The following is a 16,396-nucleotide window of genomic DNA, read 5'->3' as shown; positions in this document are numbered from 1 at the left end:
GAAATACATTGAACCTGCAGTGGTGTATCGGAAACTAATACTGGTCTCACAGGGAATGCTCAAAGCACCGACTGTAAGAAGAGCCTCCATTCTTGTACTTAAGGCGGTATTGTGCCTGTTGTATTTAAATCCGATGCGATTTCTGTGTTTCATCGTCAATGTGAAGGTCCAAGTAATACATCGAACCTGCAGTGGTGTATCTGAAACTAATACTGGTCTCACAGGGAATGCTTAAAACACCGACTGTAAGAAGAGTCTCTATTCTTGTACTTAAGGCGGCATTGTGCCTTTTGTATTTAATTCCGATGCAATTTCTGTTTTTTATCGTCAATGCGAGGGTCCAGGGAATACATTGAACCTGCAGTGGTGTATCGGAAACTAATACTGGACTCACAGGAAAATATCAAAGAATGGACCGTATGAAGTCTCACTCGTCTTGCATTAAGGCGGCGTTGTGCCTTTTGTATTTAATTCCGATGCGATTTCTGTGTTTCTTCGCAAATGTGAAGGTCCAAGGAATACATTAAACCTGCAGTGGTGTATCGGAAACTAATACTGGTCTCACAGCGTATGCTCAAAGCACAGACTGTAAGAAGAGTCAGTGTTCTTGTACTTAAGGTGCATTGTGCCTTTTGTATTTAATTCCGATGCGATTTCTGTGTTTCATCGTCCATGTAAAGGTCCAAGGCATACATTGAACCTGCAGTGGTGTATCGGAAACTAATACTGGTCTCACAGGAAAGGATCAAAGCAATGACTCTAAGAAGTCTAACTCTTCTTGCAATAAAGCGGCATTGTGCCTTTTGTATTTAATTCCAATGTAATTTCAGTGTTTGATCGTCAATGTGAATGTCCACGGAATACATTGAACCTGCTGCTGTGTATCGGAAACTAATACTGGTCTCACAGGGAATGCTCAAAGCAACGACTGTAAGAAGAGTCTCTACTCCCTCACTTAAGGCGGTTTTGTGCCTTTTGTATTTAATTCCGATGCGATTTCTGTGTTTCATCGTCAATCTGAAGGTCCAAGGAATACATTGAACCTGCAGTGGTGTATCGGAAACTAATACTGAAATAAGAGGCAATTCTCAAAGCACCGACTGTAAGAAGTGTCTCTATTCTTGTACTTATGGCGGCATTGTGCCTTTAGTATTTAACTCCGATGCGATTTCTGTGTTTCATCGTGAATATGAACGTCCAAGGAATACATTGAACCTGCAGTGGTGTATGGGAAACTAATACTGGTCTCACAGGGAATGCTCAAAGCACCGACTGTAAGAAGAGCCTCTATTCTCTTACTTAAGGCGGCATTGTGCCTGTTGTATTTAAATCCGATGCGATTTCTGTTTTTCATCGTCAATGTGAAGGTCCAAGGAATACATTGAACCGGCAGTGGTGTATCGGAAACTAATACTGGTCTCACAGGGAATGCTCAAAGCACCGACTGTAAGAAGAGTCTCTATTCTTGTCTTAAGGGGGCATTGTGCCTTTTGTATTTAATTCCGATGCGATTTCTTTGTTTCATAGTCAATGTGAAGGTCCAAGGAATACTTTGAACCTGCCGTGGTGTATCGGAAACTAATACTGCTCTCAGAGGAAATGCTCAAAGCTCCGACTGTAAAAAGTGTCTCTATACTTGTTCTTAAGGCGGCATTGTGCCTTTTGTATTTAATTCCGATGCGATTTCTGTGTTTTATAGTCAATGTGAAGGTCCAAGGAATACTTTGAACCTGCTGTGGTGTATGGGAAACTAATACTGGTCTCACAGGAAATGCTCAAAGCTCCGACTGTAAGAAGAGTCTGTATTCTTGTACTTAAGGCGGCCTTGTGCCTTTGTATTTAATTCCGATGCGATTTCTGTGTTTCATCGTCAATGTGAAGGTCCAAGGATTACTTTGAACCTGCAGTGGTGTATCGGAAGCTAATACTGGACTCACAGGGAATGCTCAAAGCACCGACTGTAAGAAGAGTCTCTAATCTTTTACTTAGGCTTCCTTGTGCCTTTTGTATTTAATTTCGATGCGACTTCTGTGTTTCATAGTCAATGTGAAGGTCCAAGGAATACCTTGAACCTGCAGTGGTGTATCGGAAACTGATACTGAAATAAGAGGCAATTCTCAAAGCACCGACTGTAAGAAGTGTCTCTATTCTTGTACATATGGCGGCATTGTGCCTTTAGTATTTAATTCCGATGCGATTACTGTGTTTCATCGTGAATATGAACGTCCAAGGAATACATTGAACCTGCAGTGGTGTATCGGAAATTATTACTGGATTCACAGGGAATGCTCAAAGCACCGACTGTAAGAAGAGTCTCTATTCTTGTAATTAAGGCGGCATTGTGCCATTTGTATTTAATTCCGATGTGATTTCTGTGTTTCATCGTCAATGTGAAGGTCCAAGCAATACATTGAACCTGCAGTGGTGTATCGGAAACTAATACTGGTCTCACAGGAAAGGATCAAGGCACAGACTCTAAGAAGTCTCACTCTTCTAGCACTTAAGGCGCCATTGTGACTTTTGTATTTAATTCCGATGTAATTTCAGTATTTCATCGTCAATGTGTATGTCCAAGAAAAACTTTGAACCTGCAGTGGTGTATGGGAAACTAATACTGGTCTCACAGGGAATGCTCAAAGCACCGACAGTAAGAAGAGCCTCTATTCTCTTACTTAAGGCGGCATTGTGCCTGTTGTATTTAAATCCCATGCGATTTCTGTTTTTCATCGTCAATGTGAAGGTCCAAGGAATACATTGAACCGGCAGTGGTGTATCGGAAACTAATACTGGTCTCACAGGGAATGCTCAAAGCACCGACTGTAAGAAGAGTCTCTATTCTTGTCTTAAGGGGGCATTGTGATTTTTGTATGTAATTCCGATGCGATTTCTTTGTTTCATAGTCAATGTGAAGGTCCAAGGAATACTTTGAACCTGCTGTGGAGTATCGGAAACTAATACTGCTCTCAGAGGAAATGCTCAAAGCACCGACTGTAAGAAGAGTCTGTATTCTTGTACTTAAGGCGGCCTTGTGCCTTTGTATTTAATTCCGATGCGATTTCTGTGTTTCATAGTCAATGTGAAGGTCCAAGGTATACCCTGAACCTGCAGTGGTGTATCGGAAACTAATACTGCTCTCAGAGGCAATGCTCAAAGTACCGACTGAGAGAAGTGTCTCTATTCTTGTACTTAAGGCATCATTGTGCCTTTTGTATTTAATCCCGATGCGATTTCTGTGTTTCATAGTCAATGTGAAGGTCCAAGGAATACTTTGAACCTGCAGTGGTGTATCGCAAACAAATACTGGTCTCACAGGGAATGCTCAAAACACCTACTGTAAGAAGAGTCTCTAATCCTTTACTTAAGGCTTCCTTGTGCCCTTTGTATTTAATTCCGACGCGACTTCTGTGTTTCGTAGTCAATGTGAAGGTCCAAGGAATACCTTGAACCTGCAGTGGTGTATCGGAAACTAATACTGCCCTAAGATACAATTCTCAAAGCACCAACTGTAAGAAGAGTCTCTATTCTTTTACTTAAGGCGGCATTGTGCCTTTTGTATTTAATTCCGATGCGATTTCTGTGTTTCTTCGCAAATGTGAAGGTCCAAGGAATACATTGAACCTGCAGTGGTGTATCAGAAACTAATACTGGTCTCACAGGAAAGGATCAAAGCACAGACTCTATGAAGTCTCACTCTTCTTGCACTTAAGGCGGCATTGTCCCTTTTGTATTAATTTCGGATGCGATTTCAGTGTTTCATCGTCAATCTGAAGGTCCAAGGAATACATTGAACCTGCAGTGGTGTATCGGAAACTAATACTGGTCTCACAGGAAAGGATCAAGGCACAGACTCTAAGAAGTCTCACTCTTCTAGCACTTAAGGCGGCATTGTGACTTTTGTATTTAATTCCGATGTAATTTCAGTATTTCATCGTCAATGTGTATGTCCAAGAAATACATTGAAGCTGCAGTGGTGTATGGGAAACTAATACTGGTCTCACAGGGAATGCTCAAAGCACCGACTGTAAGAAGAGCCTCTATTCTTGTACTTAAGGCGGCATTGTGCCTGTTGTATTTAAATCCGAAGCGATTTCTGTTTTTCATCGTCAATGTGAAGGTCCAAGGATTACATTGAACCTGCAGTGTTGTATCGGAAACTAATACAGGTCTCACAGGGAATGCTCAGAGCATCGACTGTAAGAAGGGTCTGTATTCTTGTACTTAAGGTGGCTTAGTGCTTCTTGAGTTTAATTCCGATACGATTTCTGTCTTTCATATTCAATTTGACCGTCCAAGGAGCACATTGAACGTGCAATGGTGTATCGCAAACTAATACTGGTCTCACAGGAAAGGATCAAAGCACAGATTCTAAGAAGTCTCACTCTTCTTGCAATTAAGGCGGCTGTGTGCCTTTTGTATTTAATTCCAATGTAATTTCAGTGTTTGATCGTCAATGTGAATGTCCAAGGAATACATTGAACCGGCAGTGGTGTATCGGAAACTAATACTGGTCTCACAGGGAATGCTCAAAGCACCGACTGTAAGAAGAGTCTCTATTCTTGTCTTAAGGGGGCATTGTGCCTTTTGTATTTAATTCCGATGCGATTTCTTTGTTTCATAGTCAATGTGAAGGTCCAAGGAATACCTTGAACCTGCTGTGGTGTATCGGAAACTAATATTGCTCTCAGAGGATATGCTCAAAACTCCGACTGTAAGAAGTGTCTCTATACTTGTTCTTAAGGCGGCATTGTGCCTTTTGTATTTAATTCCGATGCGATTTCTGTGTTTTATAGTCAATGTGAAGGTCCAAGGAATACTTTGAACCTGCTGTGGTGTATGGGAAACTAATACTGGTCTCACAGGAAATGCTCAAAGCACCGACTGTAAGAAGAGTCTGTATTCTTGTACTTAAGGCGGCCTTGTGCCTTTGTATTTAATTCCGATGCGATATCTGTGTTTCATAGTCAATGTGAAGGTCCAAGGTATACCTTGAACCTGCAGTGGTGTATCGGAAACTAATACTGCTCTCAGAGGCAATGCTCAAAATACCGACTGAGAGAAGTGTCTCTATTCTTCTACTTAAGGCGGCATTGTGCCTTTTGTATTTAATTCCGATGCGATTTCTGTGTTTCATCGTGAATATGAACGTCCAAGAAATACATTGAACCTGCAGTGATGTATCGGAAATTATTACTGGTCTCACAGGAAATGCTCAAAGCACCGACTGTAAGAAGAGTCTCTATTCTTGTAATTAAGGCGGCATTGTGCCTTTTGTATTTAATTCCGATGTGATTTCTGTGTTTCATCGTCAATGTGAAGGTCCAAGGAATACATTGAACCTGCAGTGGTGTATCGGAAACTAATACTGGTCTCACAGGGAATGCTTAAAACACCGACTGTAAGAAGAGTCACTATTCTTGTACTTAAGGCGGCATTGTGCCTTTTGTATTTAATTGCGATGCAATTTCTGTTTTTTATCGTCAATGGGAGGGTCCGAGGAATACCTAGAACCTGCAGTGGTGTATCGGAAACTAATACTGGACTCACAGGAAAGGATCAAAGAATGGACTGTATAAAATCTCACCCGTCTTGCATTAAGGCGGCATTGTGCCTTTTGTGTTTAATTCCGATGCGATTTATGTGTTTCATCGTCAATGTGAAGGTCCAAGGAATACATTGAACCTGCAGTGGTGTATCGGAAACTAATACTGGTTTCACAGGGAATGCTCAAAGCACCAACTGTAAGAAGAGTCTCTATTCTTGTACTTAAGGCGGCATTGTGCCTTTTGTATTTAATTCCGATGCGATTTCTGTGTTTCCTCGCAAATGTGAAGGTCCAAGGAATACATTAAACCTGCAGTGGTGAATCGGAAACTAATACTGGTCTCACAGGGTATGCTCAAAGCACAGACTGTAAGAAGAGTCTGTGTTCTTGTACTTAAGGCGGCATTGTGCCTATTGTATTTAATTCCGATGCGATTTCTGTGTTTCATCGTCCATGTAAAGGTCCAAGGCATACATTGAACCTGCAGTGGTGTATCGGAAACTAATACTGGTCTCACAGGAAAGGATCAAAGCAATGACTCTAAGAAGTCTAACTCTTCTTGCAATAAAGCGGCATTGTGCCTTTTGTATTTAATTCCAATGTAATTTCATTGTTGATCGTCAATGTGAATGTCCAAGGAATACATTGAACCTGCTGCTGTGTATCGGAAACTAATACTGGTCTCACAGGGAATGCTCAAAGCAACGACTGTAAGAAGAGTCTCTACTCCCTCACTTAAGGCGGTTTTGTGCCTTTTGTATTTAATTCCGATGCGATTTCAGTGTCTCATCGTCAATGTGAAGCTCCAAGAAATACATTGAATCTGCAGTGGTGTTTCGGAAACTAATACTGGTCTCACAGGGAATGCTCCAAGCACCGACTGTTAGAAGAGTCTCTATTCTTATACTTAAGGCTCCATTGTGCCTTTTGTATTTAATTCCGATGCAATTTCTGTTTTTTATCGTCAATGCGAGGGTCCAAGGAATACATTGAACCTGCAGTGGTGTATCAGAAACAAATACTGGTCTAACAGGAAAGGATCAAAGCACAGACCCTATGAAGTCTCACTCTTCTTGCCCTTAAGACGGCATTGTCCCTTTTGTATTTATTTCCGATGCGATTTCAGTGTTTCATCGTCAATCTGAAGGTCCAAGGAATACATTGAACCTTCAGTGGTGTACCGGAAACTAATACTGGTCTCACAAGGAAAGCTCATAGCACCAACTGTAAGAAAAGTCTCTATTCTTGTACTTAAGGCGGAATTGTGCCTTTTATATTTAATTCCGATGCGATTTCTGTGTTTCATCGTCAATGTGAATGTCCAAGGAATTCATTGAACCTCCAATGGTGTATCCGAATCTAATACAGGTCTCACAGGGAATGCTCAAAGCACCGACGGTAAGAAGAGTCTCTATTCTTGTACTTAAGGCGGCATTGTGCTTTAGTATTTAATTCGGATGCGATTTCTGTGTTTCATCGTCAATGTGTATGTCCAAGGAGTAGATTGAACCTGCAGTGGTGAATCGGATACTTTTACTGGTCTCACAGGGAATGCTCAAAGCACCGACTGTAAGAAGTGTCTCTATTCTTGTACTTAAGGCGGCATTGTGCCTTTTGTATTTGATTCCGATGCGATTTCTGTGTTTCTTCGTCAATGCGAAGGTCCAAGGAATACATTGAACCTGCAGAGGTGTATCAAAAACTAATACTGGTGTGACAGGGAATGCTCATAGAACCTACTGTAAGAGGAGTCTACATTCTTGTACTTAAGGCGGCATTGTGCCTTTTGTATTTAATTCCGATGCCATTTCTGTGTTTCATCGTTAATGTGAAGGTCCAAGGAATAAACTGAACCTGCAGAGGTGTAGCGGAAACTAATACTGGTCTCACAGGGAATGCTCAAAACACCGACAGTAAGAAGAGTCTCTAATCTTGTACTTACGGCGGCATTGTGCGTTTTGGATTTAATTCCGATGCCATTTCTGTGTTTCATCGTCAATGTGAAGGTCCAAGGAATACATTGAACCTGCAGTGGTGTATCGGAAACTAATACTGGTCTCACAGGGAATGCTCAAAGCACCGACGGTAAGAAGAGTCTCTATTCTTGTACTTAAGGCGGCATTGTGCCCTTTGTATTTAATTCCGATGTAATTTCTGTGTTTCATCATCAATGTGTATGTCCAAGGAATAGATTGAACCTGCAGTGGTGTATCGGATACTATTACTGGTCCCACAGGGAATGCTCAATGCACCGACTGTAAGAAGAGTCTGTATTCTTGTACTTAAGGCGGCATTGTGCCTTTTGTATTTGATTCCGATACGATTTCTAAGTTCATCGTCAATGTGAATGTCCAAGGAATACATTGAAACTGCAGTGGTGAATCGGAAACTAATACTGGTCTCACAGGGGATGCTCTAAGCACCGACTGTAAGAAGAGTCTCTAATCTTGTACTTAAGGCGGCATTGTGCCTTTCGTATTTAATTCCGATGCCATTTCTGGGTTTCATCGTCAATGTGTATGTCCAAGGAATACATTGAACCTGCAGTGGTGTATCGGAAACTAATACTGGTCTCACAGGAAAGGATCAAAGCAATGACTCTAAGAAGTCTAACTCTTCTTGCAACAAAGCGGCATTGTGCCTTTTGTATTTAATTCCAATGTAATTTCAGTGTTTGATCGTCAATGTGAATGTCCACGGAATACATTGAACCTGCTGCTGTGTATCGGAAACTAATACTGGTCACACAGGGAATGCTCAAAGCAACGACTGTAAGAAGAGTCTCTACTCCCTCACTTAAGGCGGTTTTGTGCCTTTTGTATTTAATTCCGATGCGATTTCTGTGTTTCATCGTCAATGTGAAGCTCCAAGAAATACATTGAATCTGCAGTGGTGTTTCAAAAACTAATACTGGTCTCACAGGGAATGCTCCAAGCACCGACTGTTAGAAGAGTCTCTATTCTTGTACTTAAGGCTCCATTGTGCCTTTTGTATTTAATTCCGATGCAATTTCTGTTTTTTATCGTCAATGCGAGGGTCCAAGGAATACATTGAACCTGCAGTGGTGTATCAGAAACTAATACTGGTCTCACAGGAAAGGATCAAAGCACAGACTCTATGAAGTCTCACTCCTCTTGCACTTAAGGTGGCATTGTCCCTTTTGTATTAATTTCCGATGCGATTTCAGTGTTTCATCGTCAATCTGAAGGTCCAAGGAATACATTGAACCTGCAGTGGTGTATCGGAAACTAATACTGGTCTCACATAGAAAGCTTATAGCACCGACTGTAAGAAAAGTCTCTATTCTTGTACTTAAGGCGACATTGTGCCTTTTATATTTAATTCCGATGCGATTTCTGTGTTTCATCGTCAATGTGAAGGTCCAAGGATTACTTTGAACCTGAAGTGGTGTATCGGAAACTAATACTAGTCTCACAGGGAATGCTCAAAGCACCGACTGTAAGAAGAGTCTCTAATCTTTTACTTAAGGCTTCCTTGTGCCTTTTGTATTCAATTCCGATGTGACTTCTGAATTTCATAGTCAATGTGAAGGTCCAAGGAATACCTTGAACCTGCAGTGGTGTATCGGAAACTAATACTGAAATAAGAGGCAATTCTCAAAGCACCGACTGTAAGAAGTGTCTCTATTCTTGTACTTATGGCTTCATTGTGCCTTTAGTATTTAATTCCGATGCGATTTCTGTGTTTCATCGAGAATATGAACGTCCAAGGAATACATTGAACCTGCAGTGGTGTATCGGAAATTATTACTGGTCTCACAGGGAATGCTCAAAGCACCGACTGTAAGAAGAGTCTCTATTCTTGTAATTAAGGCGGCATTGTGCCTTTTGTATTTAATTCCGATGTGATTTCTGTGTTTCATCGTCAATGTGAAGGTCCAAGCAATACATTGAACCTGCAGTGGTGTATCGGAAACTAATACTGGTCTCACAGGAAAGGATCAAGGCACAGACTCTAAGAAGTCTTACTCTTTTAGCACTTAAGGCGGCATTGTGACTCTTGTATTTAATTCCGATGTAATTTCAGTATTTCATCGTCAATGTGTATGTCCAAGAAATACATTGAACCTGCAGTGGTGTATGGGAAACTAATACTGGTCTCACAGGGAATGCTCAAAGCACCGACTGTTAGAAGAGCCTCTATTCTTGTACTTAAGGCGGCATTGTGCCTGTTGTATTTAAATCCGAAGCGATTTCTGTTTTTCATCGTCAATGTGAAGGTCCAAGGAATACATTGAACCTGCAGTGTTGTATCGGAAACTAATACAGGTCTCACACGGAATGCTCAGAGCATCGACTGTAAGAAGAGTCTGTATTCTTGTTTTTAAGGTGGCTTAGTGCTTCTTGAGTTTAATTCCGATACGATTTCTTTCTTTCATATTCAATTTGACCGTCCAAGGAGTACATTGAACGTGCAGTGGTGTATCGGAAACTAATACTGGTCTCACAGGAAAGGATCAAAGCACAGATTCTAAGAAGTCTCACTCTTCTTGCAATTAAGGCAGCTGTGTGCCTTTTGTATTTAATTCCAATGTAATTTCAGTGTTTGATCGTCAATGTGAATGTCCAAGGAATACATTGAACCGGCAGTGGTGTATCGGAAACTAATACTGGTCTCACAGGGAATGCTCAAAGCACCGACTGTAAGAAGAGTCTCTATTCTCGTCTTAAGGGGGCATTGTGCCTTTTGTATTTAATTCCGATGCGATTACTTTGTTTCATAGTCAATGTGAAGGTCCAAGGAATACTTTGAACCTGCTGTGGTGTATCGGAAACTAATACTGCTCTCAGAGGATATGCTCAAAACTCCGAATGTAAGAAGTGTCTCTATACTTGTTCTTAAGGCGGCATTGTGCCTTTTGTATTTAATTCCGATGCGATTTCTGTGTTTTATAGTCAATGTGAAGGTCCAAGGAATACTTTGAACCTGCTGTGGTGTATGGGAAACTAATACTGGTCTCACAGGAAATGCTCAAAGCACCGACTGTAAGAAGAGTCTGTATTCTTGTACTTAAGGCGGCGTTGTGCCTTTGTATTTAATTCCGATGCGATTTCTGTGTTTCATAGTCAATGTGAAGGTCCAAGGTATACCTTGAACCTGCAGTGGTGTATCGGAAACTAATACTGCTCTCAGAGGCAATGCTCAAAGTACCGGCTGAGAGAAGTGTCTCTATTCTTGTACTTAAGGCTGCATTGTGCCTTTTGTATTTAATCCCGATGCGATTTCTGTGTTTCATAGTCAATGTGAAGGTCCAAGGAATACTTTGAACCTGCAGTGGTGTATCGGAAACTAATACTGGTCTAACAGGGAATGCTCAAAACACCTACTGTAAGAAGAGTCTCTAATCTTTTACTTAACGCTTCCTTGTGCCTTTTGTATTTAATTCCGATGCGACTTCTGTGTTTTATAGTCAATGTGAAGGTCCAAGGAATACTTTGAACCTGCTGTGGTGTATGGGAAACTAATACTGGTCTCACAGGAAATGCTCAAAGCACCGACTGTAAGAAGAGTCTGTATTCTTGTACTTAAGGCGGCATTGTGCCTTTTGTATTTAATTCCGATGCGATTTCTGTGTTTCATCGTGAATATGAACGTCCAAGGAATACATTGAACCTGCAGTGGTGTATCGGAAATTATTACTGGTCTCACAGGGAATGCTCAAAGCACCGACTGTAAGAAGAGTCCCTATTCTTGTAATTAAGGCGGCATTATGCCTTTTGTATTTAATTCCGATGTGATTTCTGTGTTTCATCGTCAATGTGAAGGTCCAAGGAATACATTGAACGTGCAGTGGTGTATCGGAAACTAATTCTGGTCTCACAGGAAAGGATCAAGGCACAGACTCTAAGAAGTCTCACTCTTCTAGCACTTAAGGCGGCATTGTGACTTTTGTATTTAATTCCGATGTAATTTCAGTATTCATCGTCAATGTGTATGTCCAAGAAATACATTGAACCTGCAGTGTTGTATCGGAAACTAATACTGGTCTCACAGGGAATGCTCGAAGCACCGACTGTAAGAAGAGCCTCCATTCTTGTACTTAAGGCGGCATTGTGCCTGTTGTATTTAAATCCGATGCGATTTCTGTGTTTCATCGTCAATGTGAAGGTCCAAGGAATACATTGAACCTGCAGTGGTGTATCGGAAACTAATACTGGTCTCACAGGGAATGCTTAAAACACCGACTGTTAGAAGAGTCTCTATTCTTGTACTTAAGGCGGCATTGTGCCTTTTGTATTTAATTCCGATGCAATTTCTGTTTTTTATCGTCAATGCGAGGGTCCGAGGAATACATTGAACCTGCAGTGGTGTATCGGAAACTAATACTGGTCTCACAGGGAATGCTCAAAGCACCGACTGTAAGAAGAGTCTCTAATCTCTTACTTAAGGCTTCCTTGTGCCTTTTGTATTTAATTCCGATGCGACTTCTGTGTTTCATAGTCAATGTGAAGGTCCAAGGAATACCTTGAACCTGCAGTGGTGTATCGGAAACTAATACTGAAATAAGAGGCAATTCTCAAAGCACCGACTGTAAGAAGTGTCTCTATTCTTGTACTTATGGCGGCATTGTGCCTTTAGTATTTAATTCCGATGCGATTTCTGTGTTTCATCGAGAATATGAACGTCCAAGGAATACATTTAACCTGCAGTGGTGTATCGGAAATTATTACTGGTCTCACAGGGAATGCTCAAAGCACCGACTGTAAGAAGAGTCTCTATTCTTGTAATTAAGGCGGCATTGTGCCTTTTGTATTTAATTCCGATGTGATTTCTGTGTTTCATCGTCAATGTGAAGGTCCAAGCCATACATTGAACCTGCAGTGGTGTATCGGAAACTAATACTGGTCTCAAAGGAAAGGATCAAGGCACAGACTCTAAGAAGTCTCACTCTTCTAGCACTTAAGGCGGCATTGTGACTTTTGTATTTAATTCCGATGTAATTTCAGTATTTCATCGTCAATGTGTATGTCCAAGAAATACATTGAACCTGCAGTGGTGTATGGGAAACTAATACTGGTCTCACAGGGAATGCTCAAAGCACCGACTGTAAGAAGAGCCTCTATTCTTGTACTTAAGGCGGCATTGTGCCTGTTGTATTTAAATCCGAAGCGATTTCTGTTTTTCATCGTCAATGTGAAGGTCCAAGGAATACATTGAACCTGCAGTGTTGTATCGGAAACTAATACAGGTCTCACAGGGAATGCTCAGAGCATCGACTGTAAGAAGGGTCTGTATTCTTGTACTTAAGGTGGCTTAGTGCTTCTTGAGTTTAATTCCGATACGATTTCTGTCTTTCATATTCAATTTGACCGTCCAAGGAGTACATTGAACGTGCAGTGGTGTATCGGAAACTAATACTGGTCTCACAGGAAAGAATCGAAGCACAGATTCTAAGAAGTCTCACTCTTCTTGCAATTAAGGCGGCTGTGTGCCTTTTGTATTTAATTCCAATGTAATTTCAGTGTTTGATCGTCAATGTGAATGTCCAAGGAATACATTGAACCGGCAGTGGTGTATCGGAAACTAATACTGGTCTCACAGGGAATGCTCAAAGCACCGACTGTAAGAAGAGTCTCTATTCTCGTCTTAAGGGGGCATTGTGCCTTTTGTATTTAATTCCGTTGCGATTTCTTTGTTTCATAGTCAATGTGAAGGTCCAAGGAATACTTTGAACCTGCTGTGGTGTATCGGAAACTAATACTGCTCTCAGAGGATATGCTCAAAGCTCCGACTGTAAAATGTGTCTCTATACTTGTTCTTAAGGCGGCATTGTGCCTTTTGTATTTAATTCCGATGCGATTTCTGTGTTTTATAGTCAATGTGAAGGTCCAAGGAATACTTTGAACCTGCTGTGGTGTATGGGAAACTAATACTGGTCTCACAGGGATTGCTCAAAGCACCGACTGTAAGAAGAGTCTGTATTCTTGTACTTAAGGCGGCCTTGTGCCTTTGTATTTAATTCCGATGCGATTTCTGTGTTTCATAGTCAATGTGAAGGTCCAAGGCATACCTTAAACCTGCAGTGGTGTATCGGAAACTAATACTGCTCTCAGAGGCAATGCTCAAAGTACCGACTGAGAGAAGTGTCTCTATTCTTGTACTTAAGGCGGCATTGTGGCTTTTGTATTTAATCCCAATGCGATTTCTGTGTTTCATAGTCAATGTGAAGGTCCAAGGAATACTTTGAACCTGCAGTGGTGTATCGGAAACTAATACTGGTCTAACAGGGAATGCTCAAAACACCTACTGTAAGAAGAGTCTCTAATCTTTTACTTAAGGCTTCCTTGTGCCTTTTTTATTTAATTCCGATGCGACTTCTGTGTTTCATAGTCAATGTGAAGGTCCAAGGAATACATTGAACCGGCAGTGGTGTATCGGAAACTAATTCTGGTCTCACAGGAAAGGATCAAGGCACAGACTCTAAGAAGTCTCACTCTTCTAGCACTTAAGGCGGCATTGTGACTTTTGTATTTAATTCCGATGTAATTTCAGTATTCATCGTCAATGTGTACGTCCAAGAAATACATTGAACCTGCAGCGTTGTATCGGAAACTAATACTGGTCTCACAGGGAATGCTCGAAGCACCGACTGTAAGAAGAGCCTCCATTCTTGTACTTTAGGCGGCATTGTGCCTGTTGTATTTAAATCCGATGCGATTTCTGTGTTTCATCGTCAATGTGAAGGTCCAAGGAATACATTGAACCTGCAGTGGTGTATCGGAAACTAATACTGGTTTCACAGGGAATGCTCAAAGCACCAACTGTAAGAAGAGTCTCTATTCTTGTACTTAAGGCGGCATTGTGCCTTTTGTATTTAATTCCGATGCGATTTCTGTGTTTCTTCGCAAATGTGAAGGTCCAAGGAATACATTAAACCTGCAGTGGTGTATCGGAAACTAATACTGGTCTCACAGGGTATGCTCAAAGCACAGACTGTAAGAAGAGTCTGTGTTCTTGTACTTAAGGCGGCATTGTGCCTTTTGTATTTAATTCCGATGCGATTTCTGTGTTTCATCGTCCATGTAAAGGTCCAAGGCATACATTGAACCTGCAGTGGTGTATCGGAAACTAATACTGTTCTCACAGGAATGGATCAAAGCAATGACTCTATGAAGTCTAACTCTTCTTGCAATAAAGCGGCATTGTGCCTTTTGTATTTAATTCCAATGTAATTTCAGTGTTTGATCGTCAATGTGAATGTCCAAGGAATACATTGAACCTGCTGCTGTGTATCGGAAACTAATACTGGTCTCACAGGGAATGCCCAAAGCAACGACTGTAAGAAGAGTCTCTACTCCCTCACTTAAGGCGGTTTTGTGCCTTTTGTATTTAATTCCGATGCGATTTCAGTGTTTCATCGTCAATGTGAAGCTCCAAGAAATACATTGAATCTGCAGTGGTGTTTCGGAATCTAATACTGGTCTCACAGGGAATGCTCCAAGCACCGACTGTTAGAAGAGTCTCTATTCTTGTACTTAAGGCTCCATTGTGCCTTTTGTATTTAATTCCGATGCAATTTCTGTTTTTTATCGTCAATGCGAGGGTCCAAGGAATACATTGAACCTGCAGTGGTGTATCAGAAACTAATACTGGTCTCACAGGAAAGGATCGAAGCACAGACTCTAAGAAGTCTCACTCTTCTTGCCCTTAAGGCGGCATTGTCCCTTTTGTTTTTATTTCCGATGCGATTTCAGTGTTTAATCGTCAATCTGAAGGTCCAAGGAATACATTGAACCTGCAGTGGTGTATCGGAAACTAATACTGGTCTCACAAGGAAAGCTCATAGCACCAACTGTAAGAAAAGTCTCTATTCTTGTACTTAAGGCGGCATTGTGCCATTTATATTTAATTCCGATGCGATTTCTGTGTTTCATCGTCAATGTGAATGTTTAAGGAATTCATTGAACCTCCAGTGGGGTATCCGAATCTAATACAGGTCTCACAGGGAATGCTCAAAGCACCGACGGTAAGAAGAGTCTCTATTCTTGTACTTAAGGCGGCATTGTGCCTTTAGTATTTAATTCGGATGCGATTTCTGTGTTTCATCGTCAATGTGTATGTCCAAGGAGTAGATTGAACCTGCAGTGGTGAATCGGATACTTTTACTGGTCTCACAGGGAATGCTCAAAGCACCGACTGTAAGAAGAGTCTCTATTCTTGTACTTAAGGCGGCATTGTGCCTTTTGTATTTGATTCCGATGCGATTTCTGTGTTTCTTCGTCAATGCGAAGGTCCAAGGAATACATTGAACCTGCTGAGGTGAATCGAAAACTAATACTGGTGTGACAGGGAATGCTCAAAGAACCTACTGTAAGAAGAGTCTACATTCTTGTACTTAAGGCGGCATTGTGCCTTTTGTATTTAATTCCGATGCCATTTCTGTGTTTCATCGTTAATGTGAAGGTCCAAGGAATAAACTGAACCTGCAGAGGTGTAGCGGAAACTAATACTGGTCTCACAGGGAATGCTCAAAGCACCGACAGTAAGAAGAGTCTCTAATCTTGTACTTACGGCGGCATTGTGCGTTTTGGATTTAATTCCGATGCCATTTCTGTGTTTCATCGTCAATGTGAAGGTCCAAGGAATACATTGAACCTGCAGTGGTGTATCGGAAACTAATACTGGTCTCACAGGGAATGCTCAAAGCACCGACGGTAAGTAGAGTCTCTATTCTTGTACTTAAGGCGGCATTGTGCCTTTTGTATTTAATTCCAATGCGATTTCTGTGTTTCATCGTCAATGTGAAGGTCCAAGGAATAAACTGAACCTGCAGAGGTATAGCGGAAACTAATACAGATCTCACAGGGAATGCTCAAAGCACCGACTGTAAGA

The sequence above is a fragment of the Schistocerca serialis genome, chromosome 1 (assembly GCF_023864345.2).
Source record: "Schistocerca serialis cubense isolate TAMUIC-IGC-003099 chromosome 1, iqSchSeri2.2, whole genome shotgun sequence".
NCBI classification, from domain to species: domain Eukaryota; kingdom Metazoa; phylum Arthropoda; class Insecta; order Orthoptera; family Acrididae; genus Schistocerca; species Schistocerca serialis.
This window is presented reverse-complemented; position numbering follows the sequence as displayed.